The 18,434-nt window shown below is 35.5% G+C and overlaps 1 pseudogene; it reads right to left on the reverse strand.

Moving 5' to 3' along the window:
• Nucleotides 1-773: 773 nt before the first annotated feature.
• On the reverse strand, nucleotides 774-14,962 carry LOC123241280 (annotated as a pseudogene).
• Nucleotides 14,963-18,434: the final 3,472 nt, after the last annotated feature.

Consider the following 18,434-nt stretch of genomic DNA (forward strand, 5'->3'; position numbering starts at 1 on the left):
GTGCCTCCACTTTCCCTCTTCTCACTCTCTTCTCAACCCCTTACAATGTGGACTTTAATCATATCATTCCACCAAATCTGCTCTCTCCAAAGCTACCAATGATTTCTTAGTTTCCAAATTCCATAGCCTTTTATGAATCATTATTCTCTGTAATATTTCACACTATTTATCAACCTCTCTTCCTTGATGTTCTTATTTGTCTAGGTTTTCAGAACATCACTTTCTCTAGTTTCTCCTATAATTCTAATGTTTGAATGTTTTTTCTCTCCTTCTTTGCCTCTCTGTCATTATCTCTCTGACTGTCTCTCTCTGTCTCTGTTTCTCTCTCTCTGTCTCTGCCTCTCTGTCGCTGACTCTGTGTCTGTCTCTGTCTTTCTCTCTGTCTCTCTGTCTCTGTCTCTGTCTCTGCCTCTGCCTCTCTCTCTGTCTCTGTCTCTGCCTCTCTCTCTCTCTGTCTCTGCCCCTCTGTCTCTGTCTCTACCCCACCTCTCTCCTTCCTTTTACAAGGTTTTCTTAATGAAAACCAAGAAGAGATTGTACTTCTCCCACCCTTTATATTTAAACCTTCCACTTGCTTGCTGCCTATGCTAATAAAGATGTGTATACACTTTCTCATTTTTCAAGAGTTGTGGTCATTTAAAGCTGAATAATTCCCTCCTCAGGTTTTCCAAGTATAAAAGGAAAATATCCACATAGAACTTCTTACATGTCACCACCCCCTCTTCTGCAGCTTTTGCCCTATTAGACTTAGCATGAGGCTATATATGTTTTTCTTAGAGCATCATCTGGATGTTCAGCACAGCTTCATATAGTTCTGCCTGGGCTGTAGAGAAACTTCTTTTGGCAAGCCAGGTTCCGGTAATGTTGTTCACATAACCAGATAACTAACTCCCTTCATCCAGCAATACCAATGCCCCATCATTGATATTTTGATTGTTTTTACATAGTGCAAAGTATCAGATTGCTGCCACCACCCATTGTAGGGAAAGCCAAGATGTCTGCATCTCAAACCCAGAACTCAAATTCAAACCGCACAAAGAAATACTTCATCCACTGGAGCTTTTGCTAACGTCCATGGTCTCTACAAAAGCCTGTGGCATAAGCTGCCCAGTGCCCTGTAGGAGCACATCTCCACAGAGGACTTGGTGAGTCTGAGGAGCTGCATCTCGTGTTGGATGCTCCTCCTCATCCTTTTCTTGCTCTTGGCTTTGGTCTCAGTCAGAGAGTACAAGTAGTCAGAATGCAATTGGAGATGAAGGTGGTTTTTCCAGTCACACCAAACTGTACTTGTCTCTGCTTTCAGTTTGAGGAGCAGATGTTTGAATTCCTCCAAAGGAGGAATTCTTCTACACTGGTGAGAATCACAGCTCCATCAGCCCCTAACCTGGCTCCTTCCCAGAGTTCCTGGCCAGCATTCTTCTGGGGGACAAAGAGCATGGCCTTGGGAAATGGTTAGCTCCTTGCCAGGGAAGCTCTGAAAGATCAGAATTCTGTTGGGCTCCTGGAGTCCCTAGAAGTACATGAAGTTGTCCTGGTGGAAGATGGAAGAGATATCATTGCTTTTGTAGAATGTGGGACTGAAAAACAGTATCATTGCTTGGTCTGTCCTACCCTTACCTTTTGGATTAAAGCTCTCAGTTTATACCTGTGGAAAGCATATTCCACTTAGGACACTTTGTGTCCGGTCTGAGAAGGTGTTGGTTATATAAAGGGGTTGGTTGGCCTAGAGACAGGGCAAGGAGGGAATCTTCTTCTCTGGTATGGGTTTTCCTCTTTAAACAGAATATACATTCTTCAAGGCCACAAGTACCAGTGGTGGTGGTGGGTCTGCATAGGACTGAGAGCAGCCAGGGCATCAGGGTATCACCGCCAGCCCCTCATGTGTCTGGGAGAGAAGTGACCACCACCTCTTTGTCTCTTTTTGATGAATTTTCCTCCAGATCATGATTTCTAACTGTAGGTATCCAACAGGGCTCTGCCTTGGCCCTCTTTTCTTCTCCATCTACACAAACTCAAGAATCCTCACTTTGTGATTTCATCAGCTCCCGTGAATTTAGTTATCATTTCTATGCTGATAATCTTTACATCTACCTATCCTTAATTTTTCTGCTGACTTTTAATCTCATATCTTCAACTACTTTTCAGACATTTCAAACTGGATTTTTTCCTTTAAAACTGTTACTATTCTGGTGCAAGCCATCATCAACTTACAGCTGGAACAATTCAATGGCCTGGTGGTGAGTCTGCCATCTTTAAGTCTCTATTCTAATCCATCCTTCATTAAGCTACCAAAGTGATTTTCCTAAGGTGGAAGAGGAGAGAGTGGGTCTTTATCACCTCTGGAATAAAATACAAAATTCTCTGTTCGATACTCAGTCTTTCAAATTCCCTTCCTAATTTTCTAAGCCTCTTAAATATTACTGCCTGCTACGTATTCTTCAAACCAATTTTTCTGGCCTTCTTGATATTGCATAAAAAATACATTCTATTTCCCAGCTTTGGGCACTTTCTCTTATGCTGTGACTAGAATGTATCCCTTCCCAATCTCTGTTTACTGTATACTTTTCATGACTTCAAGTTCCAACTAAAATTCCATACAGGAATCTTTCTTAGCACTTCTCATTCAGTGCCTTTGCCCTGTCAATTGTGCTCTATTTATTCTGTGTTTGTTTGTGTATATTTACTTGTTGTCTCTCTCATATTGTAAGTTTCTTTTTATCCCTCTTTTTTTCATTATTTCCTATATTTGTATTGTATTTTGCCCCAATTACTTACAAAACAATTTTAACATTTTGGATCAAAAGTTTCTCCTTCCCTTCCTCCCTTCCATCCACCCCAAGGCAGCAAGCAATATAGATTATACATGTGCTATCATGTAATATATATTTCTATATTTATCACGTTGTGGAAAAAGACAGTCTCACATTCAAGAATAAGTCATAAAGGAAAGAAAATTAAAATGGTGTGCTTCCATCAGTATTCAGACTCCATCATTTCTTTCTATGGCAGTGGATAGCATTTTTCATCGTGAATTTCTTGGTGTCATCTTGGATCCTTGCATTGTTGATAATAGTTAAGTCATTCACAGTTGACCTCATTCAGTCTTGATGATAATGAGTACAATGCTCTGCTTACTTCCCTTTACATCCATTCATATAAGTATTTCCAGGTTTTCCTGAAATTGTCCTATTTGTTATTTCTTATGGCAAAATAGTGTTCCATTACAATCATACCATAACTTAACTATTCCCCAATTGATAGACATCCCCTCAGTTCCCATCCTTTGCCACCAAAATAAGAACTGCAATAAATATTTTTGTGTATGTAGGTGTTTCCCCCCCATCTTTGATTGGGACATAGATCTAGTCATGAGTCAAAGGGTATGCACAGTTTTATGGCCCTTTGGGTATGATTGCAGATTGCTTTTCAGAATAGTTATATCAGTTCACAGCTCTGCCAATAGTTCACTATTATTCCAATTTTCCCTTAGCCCTTCCAACATTTATTGTTTCCCTTTTTTGTTATATCTGCCAATTTGCTAGATGTGAAGTGGTACCTAGGAGTTGTTTTGCTTAGTATTTCTCTTTTAAAAAATAGTGATTTGGAGCATTTTTTTCATATGGCTATAGATAGTTTTAATTTCTTCATCTGAGCATTGCCTGTTCATATTCTTCAACTATTTATTAATTGGGGAATGTGATTTATTCTTATAAATTGGACTCAGTTTGCTCTATTTCTGAAAAATGAGGCCTTTGTCAAAGAAAGGCTATAATTTCCCCCACCCCAGTTTGTGGTTTCTTTTCTTATCTGCGTTGCATTGGTTTTGTTTGTTCAAAAACCTTTTTACTTTAATGTAATCAAAATTATCTGTTTTACTTCTGGTAATGTTCTCTATTTCTTGTTTGATCTTAAATTCTCCCCATCCATAAATTAGACAGGTAAATTATTACCTTCTCCCCTAATTTGTCATGGTATCATACTTTATTTCTAAAGCATGTATCCATTTTGACTTTATCTTGGTATATGTTATGAGATATTGGTCTGTGATGTGGAAAATTACTATCAAATTGGGAAATATTTTCTTTGCCCTCTCTCCTCCCCCAAAACAGTTTGATTTTAAAGCACAAATAATTTCTCTCCCGGGCTATAGCTAAGTAGGTTACTCTGGTTATTTAATCCTGTGTGTTAAATGCCTAATCTATCTCATTGATACACTACTCTATTTCTTAACCAGTATCACATTATTCTGATGATTATTTCTTTAAAATACACTTTAAGATCCTGTATTGCCAGACCACATTATTTCATATTTTTGCATTAATTCCCTTAATATTATTGATCTTTTGTTCTTCCCAATGAATTTATTATTTTTTCTAGCTCCATGAAGATTTACTTAGAACTTTGATTGTTATGTCACTGAAAAACTAAATTAGTTTAGGTGGAATTGTCTTTTATTTTACTGGCTTGGCCTACACATGGGCAATTAATGTCTTTACAGTTGTTTGGAAATGACCTTATTTCTGTGAAAAAATATTTTGTAATTGTATTCATATTGTTTTTTGGTTTTTCTGTGACAGTAGACCTCTGTGTATTTTATATTGACCAGAATTATTTTTAATGGAATTTCTCTTTATATCTATTCATAGATAGAATTTATGACTGAGTTACAGATTAAGAGAAGAAAAAATGACTTTCCTAAGAAATCCCATTAGAATGTGATCTTTCTATTTTACCTTTTTTTTTTTTTTTTTTTTTTTTTTTTTTTTTTTTGGTATCCTCATTGCTTAGAACAGGGTCTGACACATAGTAGGTACTTAAATATTTGTTGACTTGGTTTGCTTAAATCAAGAGGGCAGTCAATTTCTGTTTTAATGTTATACTTTCAAGATTTTGTGCACTGGACATTGCTTTTGAGAGAGTCAAGGAAAAGCACTCATCTGTTTACTTTTTCTTATCTCTTAGTACTTTTCACATACTAGACATTTAAATGTCTAGTTAATTGCACTGAAAAAGAATGAGGCAGAAGAAACAGGCAAATTAATGGCATCTTTCCTTCCAGGCTCAACTCAGGTATAATCTCCTGTAGACTTTTCTCAATTCATTCAATTATCAGTCATCCCCTTCTTTCTGTATTTATATTGGATTTGCTTCATATCTAGTTATCTCTACAATACTTGTATTACCCTAGAGGACCTAAGTTCCTTTTCTAGAGGGACTATGTCAGTTGTTTTTTTTAAATTTTGTATCCCCAGAGAATAGGTCAGTACTTTTACTTACTAGATGCTTAATATTTGGTTGTTGAATTGAATAGAGATAATTTTGAATCAATGGAAAGTTAAATTCACTGCTAACATAAAACAATCCATAATTCACGTAATTTGCAAAGTTTCTTTGACTCCTTATTTTGAAGTACAATTATTCACTCCATATTCCTGATTTTTCCTGAAATTCAACTTTACTCCATGTAACCTGAAGTTGCTACAACTACCCAAAAGAGGAATGAACCTAGCTTAATTCAAGACCCAGATCTTTTGTCATTCGGCAAAGGGCGGTGGCCACAAATGGAAAAAAAAATCTATTAAACACAGAAAACATCTGTGCTTTTGGTTCTTCCAGGCTTATTTTTCCAATACCTCACATACCTCAAATATTTCAGCATAGCTCCCACTTTTGAGCAGAAGAGAGGAAAAATAACAACATGTAATAATTCATTAAATAGACTATTTACATTGACTTGACAAAGTTGATAAAAAATTGACTAGTCGATTTTTGGAAGCCACATATTCTGACTCCTTTGGACAGACTTCTCCATCTACTATATGCTCCTGCTATGCCGTTTAGCTGATCTTGGGGCCTCATCTGACTCCAGTTAGCTTAGGGGGACTTCTGTTGTGCTATTGAATGTCATGGGGCTAAGACTATGGGAGGGAAGACAGTTAAGCGAAGCAAAAATGTTATTGGATTCTTTAAAAGAAATCCTTTTACAGTGGATATAAATCACATGGCTGGCCATAAGGTTTGGATTTGTGACAGGTGTTTTTTCTTTTTTCTTTCTTCACCCGTTTTCCCTTATAAAAAGTCTCCCTAGTAGGTACATTTTTCATTTTCTTTTCTTCTCAATAATTTTGAGTCATTTTTACTTTGATCCTAGGCATCAAAATTCAACATGAGAAGATTAGCTGGCAAAGTCAGGCCGAACTTTCTGCTTAGTACATTTGTGATCCTTGGGTAGACGGCTTGCCATTGTTGATGTTCACATTAGAATGGGTTGTTCTGAAGAGAATGGTTGACTTTCACAAATCTTCTGAATTTAGTTTTTGAGGTTTGGGGCTTGGATCTCTGAAATGTTTATGAAATTCTCTTTTCTTCTCCCCTTCCATTAATTAAAATTAGTTTTTCAAAAGAGATTTCATTTGAAAACGTTGTCCCAGCTAAGTAGGAGTTTGTACTGTGCAAACAATAATGACCTTCCTTCCCAAGTAATCCTTGACCTTCTTCTAGGATTACCCAAGGAATTAAATAAAATAAACATTGCAACAGCCACACGGCACTTGTGTTTATCTGAAAACAAACAGAACACAGAGACCACAGGTTTCAAGTTTAATTCTACAATTTTAGAAAGCCTTGTCTTTGTAATGGTAGTTTATTTCTTCTCCCATCTTCAACTTCCTTTTAGCCATCACATCACACAAATTCTCACACTAATAAAAAAAGTATTCCCCACACAAAACCATAGAAAAAATGTACAGGAATATATCTTTGGAGTTGGATTCCTTCTTCTTTCTCAGAAATGAAAAATTCTAACCAGTATTGAATTGTCCTTTGCATTCAAAGAGGACATCACTGAGTGAGAGTGTAATGCATTTGGACAACAAGTACTAAAATACAATAAGTGGCAATCAATTATTATGCTTACCATTTGAAAACTCTCCTTTGGGTTGGAGATCTGGCACCTGACCCCCAAGATCTGTTGATTTTGCTTCTTTCTCTCTGCCAGCAAAAGGCAAAAATGAATTATTGTACAGGCTAGGTCGAGCTCATATAGTCTAGAATTTCACATTCTACTCCTACATGTGTCACAGTAAAATAGGTAAAGAGGCAGAAACCTTGAATTCTGAAGTCCGGGCTCTTCCCTTAATTATATATTTATATCTCCTTGAAAGAGTCATTCAGCTTCTCCCTGTGTTAATTTATTCATCTGTAAGGGTTTGGATCTCATCATTACCTTCCAGATCTAAGATTATATGCCACTCTTGGCTACTGGGGCTTCTAATAGTACTTTTAAAAAATCTTGCTTTGAATTTTTTTTAGCAATCTACTATTTAATTCACTCTACAGTAGCTTTTTTGTCATCATGATGCTAGAAGATATATAGATATAGATAGATATAGATATAAACATAGATAGACATATCTCATGGCATGTGACACTGAGAATGGCTTCTAAGTGCTAATTCAGGTGTCATGGTAGCAGAGTCAGACAACTGGAGTGTATCAGCATGAAACTGTGCTCCCAAATACATAGTGTTCTAGAATCCCAAATATCAGCATCTTTAGCCAACCTGAGCTACAGCTATGTGAATCCTATGTGTTCTTTATGCATTTGCCCGTCACGTTAAGCACCTGCCTTACAAAGGTAAACATTTGGACCAATGAGTATAGATGTTATATATTATTAATATTGTCTAAAGATCAGCCTCTTCTAAGGCTGAAGATGCTAATCTCCTGAGAGGAGATGAGGTGATGAAATTCTAATTATGGAAACTTACAACTCTGTAGATCCTTAGCTTATTAGACATTAAGGTGTTTTCACACTATATGAGGTGGGTTTTGACAATAGAAAGAACAACTGAATTTGGACCCAGAGGACCTAGGTTTGAATTTTGGCTCTGAAATTTACTTCTTGTTTGATCTTAGGCAAAGCACATCACCTGAATTTCTCAGCTTCAGCTTATTCATGGTTAAAAGGGAATCTGGACTAAATTATCAACAAAGTCTTTAAGCCTGTGATACTTGTCTACAAAATAGGATAGGAGGGTTTTGTTAAGTGAGAGAAAAGCCTCCTATTTACTCACCCTGAAATCAATAAATAACCTTTGACTATGGGAAGCTTTTCTGTTTGTTTTTTGCTTTCTTCTGCCAAATTTTCTTTACCCAACACTGTTTAACCACTAACACTGTCTTATTTAGAAGGTATGGGCTGCCGGCCTCAGACACTTCCCAGCTGTGTGACCCTGGGCAAGTCACTTGACCCCCATTGCCTACTCTTACCAATCTTCCACCTATAAGTCAATACACAGAAGTTAAAAAAAGAAGGTATGGGCTGAAGGATAAGCCTCTGGAAGTAGAGCATGGTGGCTTTTTGAATGCCAGGTTTTTTTTTAAAGACATGGGAATTTCCCAGCAAGAATTGATATAATTCCTTTGGGATCATTCTGATTCATATTTATCTTTCAATGGCATCACTATCCAATTAGCATGCAAAAGCTATCTCCTCCTTCTGTAAAAAGGGGGTTGCAATCTGTCACTAAGCACTTGGTAGGAGGTGGTGGCAACTGAGGGTTTATAAGGATGATGGTCATTTCTTGTGATGGGAGACTGCCTTTTGCCAAGTTTGGAGTCCCTTTAAACATATTGAGGTTCAAGTGCCATTAACTCTTGGCAAAATACTCTCTCTTAATTCTGAGAACAAAGAACTACTAAGGCCCATAAAAAGGGTCTTCTCAGGTTTCAAATAGCTTTTCAAAAAAAGCTCAAAACATTTTAATGAGTTAAGAGTAAATGAATCAGAAACAGATGGATTAAATTTTCCTTGAAATTCATGGGGTTTAGTATGAAGGAGATGGTCTTTCAACAGAATCCCAAAATATCGGGCTCACATCCCTACCCATTTTTATAGTTTATCAGCACCTTCAAACATCCCTCATCTTAACTCATTCTGGTGGTGGGTTATAACTCTCTTTGATGATGGTGTCTATAACATTGAAACAAATCAATATAACTGTTGTGTGTTATTTTACATCCTACCTGTCTAAATTCAGCTATCTCACAAACTCATATATCTAGAACACAGAGAACTAGAAAATATATTAAGAAAGAAAATTAAAGGCTTCTGTGAAACAAACGTATATACAAAGTATATGAATATAAATTAAATGTCATGGACTTTACTCATTGAAGTGCCTCTTAAGTCCATATTTATTTTTTTTACTTTTTTTTAAAACCCTTAACTTCTGTGTATTGGCTCCTAGGTGGAAGAGTGGTGAGGGTGGGCAATGGGGGTCAAGTGACTTGCCCAGGGTCACACATCTGGGAAGTGTCTGAGGCTGGACTTGAACCTAGGACCTCCTGTCTCTAGGCCTGGCTCTCAATCCACTGAGCTACCCAGCTGCCCCTTAAGTCCATATTTAAAATCTACTGATTCTCATTGTACAAACAATCTAAGAAGTATGAATATCCGGTTTCCAAGGCCTAAAACACATTAGGAGAAAATTAGGAAAGAGAAAGAGAGGGACCACGTAGGCATATTGACAATACTAAGAAATATTTGCTGCCAGATAAAAACAGGTAGGAGAGAGAAAAAACAAATAAAGCCAAAAAATACAAAAAAAATACACTGAATTTGGACCCAGAGGACCTGGGTTTGAATTTTGGCTCTGAAATTTACTTCTTGTTTGATCTTAGGCAAAGCACATCACCTGAATTTCTCAGCTTCAGCTTATTCATGGTTAAAAGGGAATCTGGACTAAATTATCAACAAGGTCTTTAAGCCTGTGGTACTTGTCTTCAAAATAGGATAGGAGGGTTCAATACTTCAAAAACTGAATTGAACAAACATATTTGGTTTGGGGAGGAAATGAACCTACCTTTGAACCCCTATGTGTGAGGACATTATTTTAATAAAAAAAAAATAGTTACCTATTGTCTTATAACTATTTTCTATTGTTGTCTTAGAACTAGTATCTATTCTAAGGCAGAAGAGTGTTAAGGGCTAAGCTACTGGGGTTAACTGACTTATCCTGGGTCACACAGGTAGGAAGTATCTGAGGTCAGATTTGAACCCAATACCTTCCATCTCCAGGCCTGGAGCTTTATCCATTGAGCCACCTCACTGGCCCAGCATCATTGTGTAGAACAGAGGGGGAAATAACAGGAAACAGTGTCAAATTAAATAGAGCTCTGGACATGAAAATAGGAAGAACCTGGTTCAAATATAGCCTAAGAAACTTCTCTGTGACGTTAAAAAAATAAATGCCTCAGTTTTCTTGTCTACAAAATGGGGATAAGAGCACCTCCTTTTGAGGGTTTTTAGGATATAATGAAATATTATTATTTTTGATATATTTTGTTATCACTAAAGTGATATAAAATGCTGCTGTTAAAATAAATATTCAGTCTCAAAACAGACAAAAATTATTAAAATATCATTAAGATTTTCATAATGCAACACATAATATATTTCCATTCCTCAAATACATATTCAGAAAAGAAAAATAAATTAAAAAAACAAAATACAATAAAAACAATAAAGATAACAATGACTTTTTAAATGAGGGTAAGTCATGTTGGATGCCACACTAGTTTAACTGGAATGGTGTGAGTACAAAAGATGTTTGAAATTTCTGCTAAATTTATGTGTATTGAAGGGAAAAACAACTTGTATTTTTTAGTTCTTGACCTAAAGTATTCCTGTCACTAAATTAACTAGCCTTCATTTGTACATACTTAGAGGCCTATATAACAGTAATTGAGACTCTATATTCCCTCTAATCCCTCTCCCCCCCCCCCAGATCATCTATATTCTGACACTATTCTATCTCATTCACAAACTTAACACTTAAGTTAAACATTGACATTTAACACTTAACAAGGTATTGCTTTCCATTCTTGAATACCGTTTTTTTCTTATTATTTTACTATTTACTTCCTGAGGATATTCAATTCTGAGTTAAGAAAAACATCTACCTTTTCTGTACCTATTGCTAAACCAGTAAATGATTAAGGAGAAAGCAAAAAAAAATTAAGATCTTCCTTTTTGCTTTTGCACTTGACTTCAGAATTTTCCTATATAATCATTCAAACCTTCTCCTTTGTTCTAGGTTTTAAAAAATCATATCTTCCTTGCTTCTTTCTTTAAAAGATCCTCACTTGACCCTGCCATATTTTCAAGCTATCAGCACTATATTTTTTATTCTGATAACATCTAAACTCCCAGTATTCTCTTTGATTCTATTATCTCATCTTTAGTCATCTCTCAACCATCTTGAAAAACATCTTGAAACTTGATTGTTCTAGTGAAACTGTCACTCAGTGGTCACCAGAATCATGGTATTTAAGAGTTTGAAGAGACTATTAGTACAATAGACATTGAAAAGGAATCTCCATTATAATGTTCCTTAATAAAGAGTCATATAGCTTTTTAAAAAAATCTCTAAGGAATGGGAACTCATCAGCTCTTGAGGCAAATTGTTATATTTTGGGAGGGAGAGATGAAATCTATCAACTCATTTCTTCCTTCTATACAAAAGTGTGATAAGAGAGTCAAAGGTTTCTTAGCTAACCATGTTTGCTTTCCTATTGATTGGCTGGATATGAAACCAGACAGATCCTTTTCTGTACATGCCTAGAGGATAAAATCATCAATCTATAAGATTTAAAATTAGGTTTGATTAAATAGGAGAGTTATAAAAGTAACAAGTAACATTGTGGTTGCAATTTATAAAATATCAACCCTTAAGTCAGAAAAACTGTTAGCAGCTTCTATTTACAAGGTAGAGACATTAAAGTGGGAAATAAAGGAATGAAGTAGAGAATAGTGGTGTCTTCAGCCAGAAAACCACCAACACAAGCCTCTTCCTTCAACTGGAGTCATTCACCCAGCAAACCTTTCCAGTGCAGAATGCTCCAGCCCAGGATGAGTCCAGGAAAAAGGGTCTGCCTCCAAGAGGCTCCCTTCAGCCTGGCTCACCAATGTAGAATGAATGAATGAATCCTTAGGCTGGCCTTTTTAAAGCAGTTTTCTCCATGTCACTTCCTTTAGCTCCCCCACTTCATGGGAACCAATCACAGCTTCCCAATTTGCCTAGCACTTTTCCCACTCCAAAAAATATTGCTTCTCTTCCCAACTCCCTTATTTCCTTTTCTTTTTTGCTCAGAAACTGAGGATATCATTAATTTTTTCTTCCCTTTACTTCCCCACTTTTAAGTAGCAGATTATGTTAATTTTCCCACCACAACATTTTTTTTTGCTTTCTAGTAACATTCCTTACCAATTTAGCTTAGATTTTTATTACCTCTTCTAAGTCTTTTTCATTGTTTCCTCAAAACTTTCTTTTTCTCTAGTTTAGAAATTCATTCTAATCTGTCCTGTTGTTAGTTGCCAAAGCAATCATCAAATGAACAGGTCACCATTTCACATAGGTTACAATACAAATATTCAGTACAAATACAGTGAATCATAATTGAACATTTCACATCTCATTATTATCACTTCCTCACTCTGGGGTGAAGCTTTTTTATTCGTAAATGAAGGTTTGACTGGATAATCTCTAAGATTTCACCCTTATTTAAAATTCAATTCATTATGAGATGATAAATATTGAAATATCATGCACATCATCTGTTCAAAGTTCCCTAAAATCCCAGTATGAAAATACAAGAGGATGACAAAAAGGACTAAGAATTGGTGAGGAAAATTAAGATGGAGAATGTAAGACATCAAGCCAGAATCTCCTCATTCTTTCACTATAAAAATATAGAATACTGTACAAATAATTGAGTAATATTAATAAAAAATGGGATGATGATAATGACTTAGTGACATGACACTTTACTGCTTACATTTTTCCCCTTTCAGAACAAACTTGTGAGAAAGGAAATGAAAATATTGTTATTCACATTTTATAAAGAAACTGATTTGCCAATAGTCACATAACTGACAAATTAGAATGGAAGGATAAGTCCCAGTTCTAGAATAAGATGTTTCATGAATAACATTGATTATATTCCATTACTGATTCCTTTATTAACAATTCAGAGATGATACATTTTGGCATGACATATTCAGGTGAACCTTTTGAGTCATCACCTAAAATGGTATTGCATTTTAGGAATACAGTTGATGTCTTTTCTTTCTGAATTTTATTTATACTGTTTACTCGGTACAAAACATGACAGAAAGAGGAAAGTAAAACCAGTATATTTACATGGTTTTGTGGTATCTGTATTAATGGGACATTAGAGAACAATTTTTGTTATTTTCAGTCACTCCAGTTGTGTCCAAATCTTCATGAGTCCATTTGGGATTTTCTTTGCAAAGTTACTAGAGTCTTTTGCCATTTCCTTCTCCATGTTATTTTTCAGATGAAGAAACTGAGGCAAACAGAGTTAAGTGACTTGTCTAGAGGTCACATAGCTAGTAAATGATTGAGTACAGATTTGAATTCAGATAGATGGGTCTTCTCGACTCTAGAACTACTACTTTATCCACTGTACTACCTCACTTCCCTAAAGAATGATGCTTCTTCCAATATTAATATGGCAATAGTGAGAAACAGCACTATAGAATAGTGGATAGCATATTAGACTGGGTTCCAGGACACCTGGGTACGAGTGCTGCTTCCAACACTTACTCACATTGAGACTGTGGGCAAATTACTTAGTCTCTCTAAGCCCCACACAAATCCCTAAGAGTGTAACAGGTTTTATTCTTTGATGTATTGGCGCATTACAAGGGCAGTGCTTCCAATGTTCACTTGTAATGTATGGAAATAGACTAGATCCATATTTTTAAAAACCAGGGAATTAACTCTGGAAATGTGGCAGCAATGTGTTAGGCGTGGTCCTGGATGGAGGCCTAAGTAACAGCCAGGGTAACATAGAAAATATGGATACAGAAAAAAATACCAAATTCTCTCAGAAAATGGGTGTATTGCCTTGGCACAGGATCAGATCTAGGTGGGGCCTTCAAAAATTTATGGAAATTACTAACAGTAATATTTTGGACTGGTAGAGATTGAACCTCTGAATCTAATAATACATTCCTACACTCTTATACTCTTTGCCTCCCTTTATAACCCCAGAAGATAGAGCTTCTGTCTGCAAGAATACATTAAAATTATATTTGGAGATTTTTTTTTAGCTCTTGGAAATTAGATTTACAGAACTTTCTAAGGCCCCAAGGCCTCTTTGAAGTGAAGTTCCTTTTGTGGGTGGGTGGAGCAGTACAGAAGATAGAAGTTCTCACTTCTGGCCCTAAAACCATGGAAAGGTCATGCTATTTTTAGCTATGGCCTTGGGCAGGTCACTTCCAATCTTGGGCCTTAAGTTTTTCCATTTCTAAAATATGGAATTTGGAAAAGATGATCTGGGAATTCTCTTCCGGTTTTAACATTCAATGATATGATGGGCCATTTCCCGAATCTGTATGAAATCACAAGTGACCAACATGAATTTTACTGGCAGCAAGTGGTATCATTGGAAACTACAAAACATTTGAAGGGATCTATCTCTGCAGATTGCCAATATGACATTTTACAGCCAATTCAGTTTAAAACAGTAACAACAAAAAATACCAAGAAATATCCTTGTATTTGACACAAAGTACCCATACACAAAATAATGTCTCACATACCTGTCATTTTGAAAAAGGCCAATAAGAAAAAAATGAAGAGTCCTTCCTGAATCAAAAATAGTGTCTGGCCAAAATAAAGGTTGGATGTGTATAGCCAAAGGTTTTGTAATAATTTTTTCTTTTATAAAATTATTGTCACTTTCCCATTCTCTGTTACCATAACACCTATCAAAGAGACCAGTTTCCACCCACACACTCCAAAGGCTTCGCTGTAGCCAAAGCTAAGCCAAAGTCTGATATCCTCACTTCTCCTTATGAATCCGTAATGCTGCCAAATCTCTTGGAGAAGTTGGACCTTCCCACGAATCAATCCTAGCTCCTCCTTGACCATGATCTTGAGTCTTTTTTCCATGGGAGGAACTATATTCTCCCAGTGTGTGCAAGACCATGACCCTCCACCCCTATGAGAGCCCCAGTTTAGGAAATATGTTATTTTGCTATTCTGGACCCTTTAGCCTGGCAACATTAGGGGAAAAGATTTGATATTGATTGAGGAAAGAAAAAGGTTGTATTGTGACTCATATAAGAAAAAAGAAAAACATGTATTTGAAAAAAACAATTTTGAAGACACAATGTACTGACATACGTAATTACCATGGGAAGGGAAGGGTGAGCAAGAAGCTTATAGAACTAAATGAAGAAGAATGGATATCGCTCACTTCTAAATCTGAATAAAATCTAGAATGAAAATCAGCCAAGATTTTCAGAGCAGGAGACATTGTTACATTAAAAAATGCTAATGACAAGGTTATTCTAGGCCTATTCTATATTTTTAAGGGAAAGAGAGCTTCTTAACCTGGGGGAGCCTATGACCTTTAAATGGAATTGGTAAGTATATTTTGAAATATTTAATTTTTTCTACTCGCATGTATTTTATTTTATTCATTTAAAAATATTTTATGAGAAAGAGTTCATAGGTTTCACTGTATTAACAAAGGAGTCCATGACATAATAAGGGTTAAGAACCTTTGATATTCGTAAACTAAGAAAAATTGAATATTGTTGTAACTTATACTTCTAGTTTATTTTAAATTGGCATAATTATTTTATTCAATCTGTGTTAAGGTTACTGAATAATTGTTATGTGGAAAGCAAGAAAAATATTATATTTTGCAAGATGACAATGTCACATAGGTTGAATATGGCAATTTGCTTGTGGTAGACAGTGTTGCTTTCTTTGCCAACAAGAAATGTGAAGAACCAAGAGAAATAGATTAACTATTAGTGAAAGGAATCTAATCTTTTTGGAATTATGTCCATTTACAGACTAGTTACCCAATTTACAAAATGGCCAAATTGCCACTTTCATATTCTGGGAGCCAATTAAGTTCGTTTAGTACCATTTAAAACTATTCAGATTTGGTCTATGTTGAATAACTAAACCAAGCAAGAACTTATTCTGCTGTTCTCTCTGTCTTTTAACATCATGAAAGGGGTCTTCTGAGTCTTCCTCATAAACCCTTGTACTTCCTCATGAGATCTTTGCTCCTGGATTCTGCTCATTTTGAATTAAGGTAACAATATCATTAATAGGCCATTTTCAAAATATGTTAATAGCACAGTTTGTTCTCTGGGTTCTCCAAGCTTAAAGAGTATGCCTAGAAATAAAAGCAAGCCTACAAAAAATGTATGTTGATCACCAACATGTAGGTATACAAAAATAAAACACTATAACAATTTCTGAATAGTTCCTTCTAATTTTTACTTCAGTTTTCATTCTTGAAAGTAATAATATCTATCAGCCATCTTTGATACAATTCCAGTGGTTCAGTGGTCCCTTACAGGCTATGACAGAGCAAAAGCCTCAGATTCTACATGCTCATGTACCAAGAGCTAAGGATTATTCCAAGAACAAATTCTGTAACCAAACTACGGCAAAGAGCCAAGAACCTACTTCTCTGCCCTGTGGACAGAAGCCATCAAAGTATTTATCATTTGAGTCTAAGGAAGAGATAAGCATTTAGACCCATGAACAGATAAGCCAATTAATCACTTATTGAGGAGTAAGAGTTGAGGAAGAAGAGAATGGAAGGAATATTCTATGTCAATTATTTTAAAATTTCCCCATTTTTATTTTTGTTTTTTTGACTTCAGAAATGTTTAATATGGACATTTGAAGATAAAATATTTAGCCTCAATAAAAATAAAGTTGTTATTTGAGTGTATGTGTAGCTAAGAGTTTGAAGAGATGAATCCCAAGCTACATTTTTTTCTGCCTCCTCTCCATTAAAAAGGGGAAGGTAAATAAGTTTTAAATTACATTTAATTTTAATAACAAAATTCACTAATTAAAAAAAACTTAGAGGGAAAGAGTAGATCATTTTCTATTAAACCTTTCATCGTGTATCTCCAATATGAAATGGCAAATAAACACATAAGGAACATAAGGTTTCAAGTTTATACATGTGTGTATGCATCTAATTTAGACATTTCACTGGAGTATGTATATGACATAGCTTACCGAATACTTTGACAACAGAATGCAGAGGCAAAGAGACAAGTATCCAAGATCTTTCCTCTCCTGGTATAATTTTTAAGCTAGAAAACTTTTAGTGTAAAATGAGCAATCACATCACTCCCTATCCCATGCCACATTTATGTTTCGTGGCGGTGGTGGTATTTTCTCCCTCTTCTTTAGTTCACCTGCTATGCTGGTCGTAGAGTAAAACTCGGTTGGCTTGCTCTGATTTACTTGGGATGATGACACGTTAGTAAACCTTTTCTTCACACTTATTATCAACTAAATAATCAAACTAACTAGTCCACATTTCTGCTTCCTATACCACATACACTATGAAGGAAACTGTGCTTAGAGTTCACATGACAGTGTAATTTTGTAAATCAACAATCTTTCCTTATTTTGACCTACAATAATAGCAAAATCTTTCTACCTAATTTTACTCAAACTGCAAGGATTCTTTGGCCCCTTTTCCATTATAATAATGCAAGGTCTGATTGCTTCTATCTGGCTAGAAAAAGTATCATCATGCATTATTGCTATTACTGTGTATAGTGTTCTCCTCGTTCTGCTCACTTCACTTTGCATCACTTCATAGAAGTCTTTTGAGGTTAAGTGCATAATTTTTATCCCAAATCGATTATAAAAACAGTTGCTCAAAATAAAATGTTATAATACAAATTAATAAACATTGTGTTTTGTCCTCTATAGACCTTTTCATCTGATTATCTCTCTGGAGGTGGCCCCTCTTCATCTGAGGGTCTTATAGTTGTACATGTCAGAGGCAAAATCCTATTACATTAGGATAATATGTCATTTCCTTAACCTTGCATTTAAGACCTTTTACAATCTGACTTAAGCAGGATACAGTAAAAAGTTGTGTGTATGTAGATTTATAAATGTATATAAAGTATATACTTTAAATTATTTATTATATACATATTTATAATATATATGCCTCTAGTATTTACGAGACTATGTGCACACCTTTCTAGCAAATGGCCTGGAAAGAGGTACTACCTCTCTATGGTGAGAGACTGAAAGTTGTATTTGAACAAGAAACAAAATGAAATCAGTTTTTTGTACTAGATAGAGTGGGGGTAATTTTTAAAAATTTAAATATTTAGTTCAGAAAATTTGGAAGAGAATATACTTGCCTAGGGTTCAGTAGCCTCAAAATGACAGAGAGAATACTAACTTTTTGAGAAGTTGATGGAATAAACTTATACTTGGATATGATTGGATATATATGTCAATATATGGATAGTGAAAAAATATAGATTTCTAGACAGCAAAGATTGAGAAAGAATTAGATTCAAGTCTGAATACAGATGCTTAGATGTTG

This window comes from Gracilinanus agilis, chromosome 3 (assembly GCF_016433145.1).
Source record: "Gracilinanus agilis isolate LMUSP501 chromosome 3, AgileGrace, whole genome shotgun sequence".
Taxonomy (NCBI): Eukaryota; Metazoa; Chordata; class Mammalia; order Didelphimorphia; family Didelphidae; genus Gracilinanus; species Gracilinanus agilis.